Source organism: Saimiri boliviensis, chromosome 2 (assembly GCF_048565385.1).
Source record: "Saimiri boliviensis isolate mSaiBol1 chromosome 2, mSaiBol1.pri, whole genome shotgun sequence".
Classification (NCBI taxonomy): domain Eukaryota; kingdom Metazoa; phylum Chordata; class Mammalia; order Primates; family Cebidae; genus Saimiri; species Saimiri boliviensis.
In genome coordinates, this window is record NC_133450.1 from 98,291,972 (window position 1) to 98,301,827 (window position 9,856).

The following is a 9,856-nucleotide window of genomic DNA, read 5'->3' on the forward strand; positions in this document are numbered from 1 at the left end:
TTCACCGTGTTACCCAGGAAGGAGGGTCTTGATCTCCTGACCTCGTGATCCGCCCACCTCAGCCTCCCAAAGTGGATGTCAGCTACTGAGCCCAGCCTTTTTGTTTTTTTTTCCAGAGTCTTGCTCTGTCATCCAGGCTAGAGTACAGTGGTGCGATTGCAGCTCACTGCAGCCTCCACCTCCTGGCTTCAAGTGATTCTCGTGCTGTAGCCTCCCGAGTAGCTGGGATTACAAGCATATGCCACCACACCTGGTTAATTTTTATATTTTTTTTAGTAGAAGCAGCATTTCACCATCTTGGCCAGGTTGGTCTTGAACTCCTGACCTCAGGTGATCCACCCACCTCGGCCTCCCAAAGTGCTGGAAATACAGGCATGAACCACCACCAGCCTAAATTACTTACTTCCTTAAAAAAATTTTTTTTTCACTTTAAGTTCTAGGCTACACGTGCAGAACATGCAGGTTTGTTACATAGGCATTCACATGCCATGGTGGTTTGCTGCATCCATCACCCTGTCATCTGCATTAGGTATTTCTCCTAATGCTATCCCTCCCGTAGCACCCCACCAAATTACTTATTTCTTAATTTATGGAGCCTGTATGCATTTGGGAACTGATCTAGGTGCTGGGTGCAGCCATGAATCAGGCAAACAAAAGCCATTTAGTCTAATAGGGAAAACTGAACCAAACTCTTAAACAAGCAAATGAACAAACAAGACAATTTGGATAGTGATGAGTGCTGTGAAGAAAACAAAATCTGGCAATGGGATGGATGGTGGCCGAGAGAGAGTTGTGGGGAGAAAGGGGACAAGGTGGTCAGGAAACTGGAAAGGTGATATCTGGATCAAGATCAGAGGAGGGGAAGGAACTAGCCTTGCAAACAGCCAAGGGTGGTAGTAGGGGGTGCACAGGAGGAGTATTCCAGGCAAAGGACCAGCAAATGCAGAGACCCCGAGGCAGGAAGGCGCTTGGGACTACAGTGCAGGGAAAAGGCAGGAGTGGGGCTAGTGAGAAATGAGATCCAGGAGTTAGGCAGGGCCACATTATGTAGCAAAGAATTGGGGGTTTATTCTAAGGAGAAGAAACTTCAGGAACTGACTGTATTTTTGAAAGATCACTCTGTCTACCACGAGGCAAATGGAAGAGGCAGTGTACATAATAAAAATGTATATTTGATCCAGGCATGGTGGCACATGCGTGTAGTGCCAGCTGTTCATGAGGCTGAGAGAGAGGATCATTTGAGCCCGGAAGTCCAGCCTGAGCAATGGCGCAATACCTCGGCTCTACAAAAAAGAATAAATAATAATATAAGTTCACACACACACACACACACACACACACACACACATTTTCTGCTTTCAGTTCCTGGCATGGAGCTTCTAAAACCCTTGTAATTTCCTGAAACAGAGTTCCTAATCCCTTGGAATTCCCTGGGTGACAGGACAGTCTTTTGTTCTAGTGAAGTGACTCTTGGTGGGCCCCTGCATGGAGGCTGGTCACTAGAAAGACTAAGCCATGATTAGATGCTTGCAACTTTCAGCCCTCCCCTTCAGATTATAGGAAAGGGAGAAGGGATGGAGATGGAGTTAATCATCCATCATGTCTTTGTGATGAAGTCTCCATAAGAATCCCTGAACTAGGAGGTTGGGCAAGTTTCCAGGTGGGTGAACCCATCCACTTACTGAGAAAGTAACTCACCTCAGCTCCACAGGGACAGAAGCTCCCACACTCAGGATGCTTCTGAACTTTGCCTCTGTAAGTCTCCACCTGGCTGCTCATTTTATCCTTTAAAATGTCCTTTGTAATAAATAGACAATAGTAAGTAAGCTGTTTTCCTGGGTTCTGTCAGCTGCTCTTGCAAATTATTGAACCCAAGAAGGGGATCGTGAGAGCCTCTGGTTTACAGCCAAGTTGGGCAGAAGTTGTGGGGAAGCTGGCAACTTATTACTTGCAATAGGTGTCTGAAGTGGGGGGCAGACTTGTGGATTTGTGCCATTAATGTGGGAGTCTGCGCTAACTCCAGTTAATAGCAGAGTTGAATTGAATGGTAGGACACCTAGCTGGTGTTGGAGAATTGGTTGTTGGTGGGGGAAAGAATCAAATATTTTTGTGACCAGAAGTGTTCTGTGTTGAGTATAAGTAGAGAAAAAGCAGTTTGGCTTTTTGCTATAGTGGAAGGGACAAGAATGGAAGCAGGAAGACCTGTTAGGAAATTAATGAAGGAGTCTAGGGGCGACACTATGGTGACCCTAAGTAAGGTGCTGACAGAGCTCACTGTGGGGATAGTGAGATGTGTTCAGAATTAAAATCTATTTAAGAGATACAACCTATAGGACTTGTTGGTAGATCGTTTCCTTTTCCCTAAATATTATCTCTCTTGAGCTACATTTCCAAAGCTTTTCTGAAACAGTTTTAAATACAAGCTTCTTGCCCTCACCTCGCTATTCATATGTACACCACATCACACACCCATCTTGTGCCTCAGAAAAATGCCCCCCACTTTTCTTTCTTTGAGACAGAGTCTCACTCTGTTGCCAGGCTGGAGTACAGTGGTGCGATTTTGGCTTCCTGCAACCTCCACCTCTTGGGTTCAAGCGATTCTCCTGCCTCGGCCTCCCAAGTAGCTGGGACTATAGGCACGTGCCTCCATGTCCAACTAATTTCTGTATTTTCAGTAGATACAGGGTTTCACTATGTTGGCCAGGATGGTCTCCATCTCTTCACCTCGTGATCCTCCCGCCTCAGCCTCTCAAAGTGCTGGGATTACAGGCATGAGCCACCGTGCCCAGCCCACCCTTCTTAAATTACATTTGGTCCTAATGGCTTACCCTGCCATTTATTCCAGGACACCAAATGCATCTCAGTCACTGCTGTGTCTGCGGAGCCCAGAAGTAACTCTTAGCTAACTGTTCCCAGGCCTTACAATTCATAGCCTCCTACAGACACCTAGAGAAATTCATTTCATACTTGTACATGACTCTTTGCATGCTCGAGACTTCTGCACCTTGGAGAGGCTACTCCTTAAGCCTCCAGCAGCCCCAGTAACAGTCAGTTGATGGTTATCAGGGCCCAGCTCAACTTTTGCATGATTCATTTACTCAACTCTTTGCCACTCTCAGAGAACCGAACTGTTAGTAGCATCAGCCTATGGCTGAAGAAAACAGTTCATAGAAATGTTTTGCAAATTGTGAGACAACACTCAGCTAGGATTTTCTCCAAGAACTGCTGCCCCAAGAACAACCCTCTCCCACTCCTAGTTAATCATCAGAGTTAGAACACAACTCTGAAGCCAAATTGCCTGGAATGGAATCCAAGTGTCACTACATTTTAGTTGCATTACCTGGGGCAAAGTATTTAATATCTCTGTGCCTCTGTTTCCTCATCCATAAAAGAGAGAACTACAGACTCCTAGAGAAATTTATTTCATACTTGTGCATGATTCTTTGCATGCCCAAGACTTCTGCACCTCAGAGGGTCTACTCCATAAGCCTCCAGCAGCCCAGTAACATTCAGTCGATGGTTATATGGGCCCAGCTGCTTATAAAGACTTTTACAGGATTCATTTACTTAACTCTTTGCCACTCTCAGAGAACAGAACTATTAGTAACATCAGCCTATGGCTTGAGTCTAAAATTGTTTCAGAAAAGCTTTGGAAATGTAGCTCAAAAGAGATAATATTTAGGAAAAATGAAATGATCTACCAGCAAATCCTATTGATTGTATCTCTAAAATATGTTTTGAATCTGATCATTGTAATGCTAGCCTCATTATATGTAAGGATTAAGTGAATTACTACATGCAAGGTGTTTAGAATAAAACCTGCTATAGAACAAGGGCTATATAAGTATTAGCCACCAGATCTCGTCATCATTATTCTCCTGACCCAACCACCAACACATCACCCTCGTTTTATATTTGTGTAACAGAATTTCAGCTATGTGATTACTAAGCCATTACCAAAAGCCCCTGGGTAGATGTCTGTTGAGTGGGTTGTTAAGGTAACACATAGCAAGCTCATTACAAAAAAAAAAAAAAAAAAAAAAAAAAGTTGGTGGGGCAAAGTGATGAGGTGATTGTCAGAGATACTAAAGAGACATTTAATAAGCTGTGATTAATTTACTCTGAATAATGCATTGAAGTGTGAAGACATTTTCAAAGCATTATTTGGATTAAATTACTTACTGTTCCGAGGCTCATTTCACTAACCAGGAAGTGTATGGGGTGGGTAGAGATGAGTCTGTCCTTTCCAATATCTGTTTAGTTGTTGACATACACTGCTCCCTATCAGTTCCCTGGCAACTCAGGGTTAAGGTCCTGCACCTCAAGCTCTAGTCTTTACTTAACTGTTTTTAGTACTACAGCTTTTAGGATATCCGCTAGTCAATATGGACTGCATTTGTGTGTGATAACAAGAGCAACACATTTCAGCAGCAACAATGATCAAGTTTATTTTCTGTCCACTCCACATGTTCATTGTGGGAGGAACAAGAAGGTCCTGCTTAGCATAGTCATTGAGAAACGAGGCTGATGGAGGATCCACCTCAACATGCTTCCTTGATCACAGGGGCAGGGGAAAGGAAGCATGCAGGCCAAACCACATGTTGACTCTTGAAGCTTTTGCCTGGAAATGTCCCATCGCACTGCTCAGGTTTTATTGGTCAGAACAAGTCACAGGGCCAGGACTGGGCTTAAAAGGGAGAGTAGGTGCAAACTTCCGGCAGGCAAGTGCCCCAAATATTTGAAGACAATAATATAGGCTGCTGTAGGAAAGATTTGACTGAAAGCAGAAAACCCATCTCAAAGTGGCTTAAATAATTGAGGGGTTATTTTCTCACACAGCAAAGAGTCTGGAGGTGGATCAAGGCCCAAGGTGGTAAATGTGGCATCTCAAAGATGCCTTCAGGAATGCACTTACTTCTGTCTTCCTACTCTGCCATCCGTAAGATGCTGCCCATATCTCCTTTCATGGTTACAAGATGGCTACAGCAGTGCCAGACATCATGGGTAGACCAGAAACATTCAGAGAAGAATAGTAATGTTTCCTCCATCAGTCTCATATTGTTTTGTTTTTAATTGAAAAATTAGGCCGGGAGGTGGCTCATGCCCATAATCCCAGCACTTTGGGAGGCCGAGGTGGGAGGATGGCTGGAGCCTCGGAGTTCAAGGCTGCAGTGAGTTGTGATAGTGCCACTGCACTCCAGCCTGGGCAACAGAATAAGACCCTGTCTCTAGAGTAAATGAATAAATAAAAAGTAAAAATAAAATAAATTCATGTTTCCACAATCCGATTCAGGCTCTGTGCCCAGCACACATTTCAGGACCTCATCCCAAAATTCATCACAGTTCATCACATGACTCACCACAAAACTACTCTTGTATTTTTGAGAAAATCCTTCTCAGAGCCCCAGCTTACTTCCTCTTGGGTCTCATCAGCTGCAGTGAAATCATATGCCCATGACTTAGCTAGTCATTGGCAAAAGGAATAAGACTACCCTGGCTACCTTCTGGGGTAAGAAAAGGCCTATACTCCCTTTGTACGAGCAACTCTGTTTTCTATAAGAAATATGACACTAAACATAAGAATCAGGTAAATGTAACCTTATTTCCCCAATTATGAGAAGGTCCTTTTTTTCACAGTGTAAATAAAGAGGGACCACAATGTTCGTTAATGAAAAGCCTTCATTTGTGCTTACGTAATTAATTTACAGTGGAACAACTATGGGCAAATAAAGCGTCAAAACAGGCATTTAATAGGGAAGGATCATTTACTGAAGCGTCAGGGAAATAAGAAACTACTTTGGGTTGATATTACATCCGTCTCAAAAGAGTTGACCAAAAGAATTCACCACTCCCTTCTCTGTGCACCCCCCTCACTGTAGTCTCCATTCTTCATCGTTTCACCCACCACACTTACCACGCTTTATTGCCTTTATCTGTACCTGTCTGTCTCCACCTGCAAGACTGTAAGCTCCTTGAAAATATAATCTGTTTTATCTTTTTATTCCTGTGTGTAATATAAAACAGCAACGGCTAAAATCAACTAACTCACTGTGTCAGAGAATCCATTCTAAGTTCTAAATGATTTGACTCTTTAATATTCACAACATCCTATGAGGCTGTGTTATTATTATGTATGTTTTATAAATGAAGAGTTGGAAAGTCAACAAGTTAAATCCTTGACCAAACGTACGCAAGTATTAAATGGGAGAGTTGGGTTTCAAATGAAGGCAGCCTAATTGGGTTATGATTAGCACATTTGCCCAACAAATGGGTAAACCCGATATGCTTTAATATACAATAGGAAGGAGAAAAAACAAGCGTGAAGAAAATGTGATCTATTTTATTTACACATAGAATATAAAATCAAGTATGATAGACCTACATTCCATGAGGGTAGAGATCATGTATGTTTCATTTGTTTAGTGTGGTAGCCCTAGCTACTGGTCTCTGGCACACAGTACGTATTCAGTAATTCCTAGAAGTGGGAGAGGAAAGGAGAGACCGAGGAAAGGATGAAAGAAAGAAGGGCAGCAGGAAGGAAGAGATCAAACAAATAAACACAGCCAATGACCTCTCTCTTGCTTTCTGTTTTTCCTCCCTTCTCTTCCTCCATTATTTACATGCATAATTTTACTTCCTAAATCTACCTCTTGCCTAGGATAGGAGGAAGTAGTAGAGGCTCTAAGTGTAAAGGGTTCTCAAAGAGAATTTAAATGCAGCATTGTTACAGAGTAACAAGTCCTCTCTGCTGCCCTTATTCATTTGGCTTTTGAAACAATGTGTCTTGTATAAAATAGACTTTTCCTTAAACTGAAACATTTTTTAACAATTTGCACTTGTGCTTTTTCTTCTAATAGTATGCTCCTTAAAATATCAAGGCAATGCAGGGATGCCAATTCCCACATGGGCATATTGATTTTTGTAAAAACTGATGCAGGCTGGGTGTGGTGCCTCATGCCTGTAATCTCAGGACTTTGGGAGGTCAAGGTGCCAGATCACTTGAGGTCAGGAGTTCAACATCAGCCTGGCTGACCCTTTCTCTACTAAAAATACAAAAATTAGCCAGGCATGGTGGTGCATGCCTGTAATCCCAGCTACTCAGGAGGCTGAGGCAGGAGAGTCACTTGAACCTGGGAGGCAGAGGATGCAGTGAGCCGAGATTGGGCCACTGTACCCCAGCCTGGGTGACAGACTGTTTCAAAAAAAAACCAAAAACCAAAAAACAAAAACAAAACAACAACAACAACAAAAAAAAAAAAAACAACTCTGTCTCAAAAAGAAAAAAAAAAAAAATCAATGCAGGGCCACAGCCATAAGCAAGCAAACAGCAATAATTAAAGGTTAGGAAATGACCACTGTCTGTTGATGGAACTATTATTCCAAAGCTTCTCTTAAAAAAGCTGGTTATGTTACACAGATTATAGTCTGTGAACACTAAAAGCACGATTTTTTTCTTCTTGCTTTTAGCACTATTGTCATAGAACTCTGCTTTCAGAGATTGCTTCAAACGGCCATACAGACTTAACATTTCAGATTCAATCTTTAGACCATACAGACTCCTCACGCTAGTTTCAATAAGCAGAATACAATCATGATGAAACTGAAGCATTACATTCAGAATTTTAGGTATTCCTAAATGGATGTCCAGGTTTCTGTTGTTAATTTTGTTATTTTGATTCCTGTCTAGAAAGCTAATTTTTTAAAGTATCTTTTTGTTCTAGGTTTTTTATTTTTATTTTTATTTTTTTCAAGAGACAGCATCTCACTCTGTCACCCAGGCTGGAGTGCAGTGGCACAATTCTGTTCACTGCGCCCTCAGCCTCCTGGGCTCACAAAATTCTTCCACCTCAGCCTCCCAGGTAGCTGGGACCACAGGTGTGCACCACCACACCAGGCTAACCATTATTATTATTATTATTAATTTTTTTTCTGTAGGAATGAAGTCTTACTTTGTTGCTCAAGATGGTCTCAAACTCCTGGATAAAGCAATCCTCCTGCCTCGGCCTCCCGCAGTGCTAGGATTATATGCATAAGCCACAACACCCAGGCTTTTGTTCTAAAATTGAACAAGAACTTCATGAGTATCCAAATATTCTGAGTTTGTTTGTTTGTTCTTCATTCTCAGGTTACTTGGATTCCATTCAAATGTATTTAAGTTATTGGGATTTTTTTTTTCTTTTTCCAGAAATGAACTCATTGACTGTTTTCACCCTGATTTTCTCCTCCCTGGCTTCTCTTTCTTGGTCAATGGCACCATTATCCACTGTGATCCAGCCCAACACCTCAGCCACTTTTGACCTCTCACACTATTACCATATATATCCAGTTAGCCACCAAGTCCAATTGTTCAGTCTCTAGATCTGTCATTTTCTTTTCATCCTCATGTCAAGGACTCTAAGTCAGGCCTTCATCATCCTCTCTTAGAATATTGCAATGACCCTCAAACTGGCTTCCACTATTTGTCTCTTATTCTCCAATCCATGTTTTATATTATTGTTCAATTGTTTTCCCAAAAGAGATTTACCATATTTCTCCCCTGTCAAAAACCTGCATTGGCTCACTATCACCAATTGTTTTAGTCTTTAAAAGTCAAACTCTTTAATGGCATTGGAGACTCTTCTTCAGTTTATCCCAACCAACTCTAGCAACCTCATCTCCTGTCACTCCCCATCGTTACCTTGATTATTCCTTCGTAAGTGTGTTTTCCCCAGATCTATCATGACATTTCTTAATTCTATCTGTCTGGCAAATTCCAAATTACCTTTCAATGCCTTGCTCAAATGCTCTGTCCTTTTATGGAAACTTCCTTGTTCTTCAGGCAGAATTAATCCCTCTTTTCTGTGCTCCCATAGCATTTTGTTCAGATTCTTATTATGCCCCTTATTGGGTTCCCAGAAGCAGTTCATGAGTGGAGGATTTGTAGGGAAGGGTTTTGTTAAGGAAATGCTCCCCAAAGAGTCTGGCAAGTGAATGAGGGAAGTAAGACAGGGAAGAGAAAGGGACCAAGCAACGGTGAGAAATTTGGTGAAAGTCCCAAGTCAAGTAGCCCAGCTCAATTCCATAGGGAAACTCTGGCCATTAATTGATGTCCTTCTCTAAGCCGACGGAGCTGGGCTTGCTTTCTCTCACACTGAGCAACCAGTGGCTAGGGAGTCAGTTCCCAAGCACTTCCTGCTCTCTGCATGCATTTGTACACCGCAGCCCAATGACAGCCACCAAAAGAGTCACAGGTGCAGGCCAATGGCAATGAAAGCATGTCAGAGCAGATGGAGGAACACACAGAAATGGTAGGAAAAAATCCCAGAATACCTGGGAGGAGGCTGACAATGTCAGTTATGCTTCTTAGAATAGTTTGCCTTGTATCCACCTAATCGGCCACAGTTATCCCCTGCCTCCAGCCAGTGGATGCTGAAGCACTTAGGAGCAAAGACTGCATCTTAGCCATCCTGGTGTCCCTACAGCAGGTTGGATATCACTTTGCACCTGGAAAGTGATTAAATAGTATTTATTGATTCAAATGGAATATTCCTCCTGCAACATTTTGCTTCTACTAATCATTCTGCAGAAATTTGTTTTCCTTAGCTGGTTTTAGGTCAACAAGAATAATAAGTGAATTCTGGAGTTTCAAAACCTCAAATCTTCAACTTTTCACCTCGCACTTTTATTCCTGGGGCAAAAACTTGCTCAGCACATCTCTTCCTAAATTCCAAGACAGGCTGCCTGTTCTGTTCAGTCAAGAATGCCAACCCAAGAAACATTTTTGAAAGATCACAGTCAATGTCATTGCCAAAAGAAGAAGCTCTTGGCACACAAAGAACCTGGTTCAATATGAGACACCAGATGGTGATTTTAACTT

General features: G+C 42.2%; 1 non-coding gene across 1 annotated transcript; it reads right to left on the reverse strand.

Annotated features, from left to right (window-relative positions):
• Window positions 1-5,238: 5,238 nt before the first annotated feature.
• On the reverse strand, window positions 5,239-5,337 carry LOC120364176 (small nucleolar RNA U83B). Its single transcript, XR_005579518.1, has one exon. It is a non-coding gene; the product is annotated as a small nucleolar RNA U83B (small nucleolar RNA).
• Between the last annotated feature and the right edge of the window lie 4,519 nt (window positions 5,338-9,856).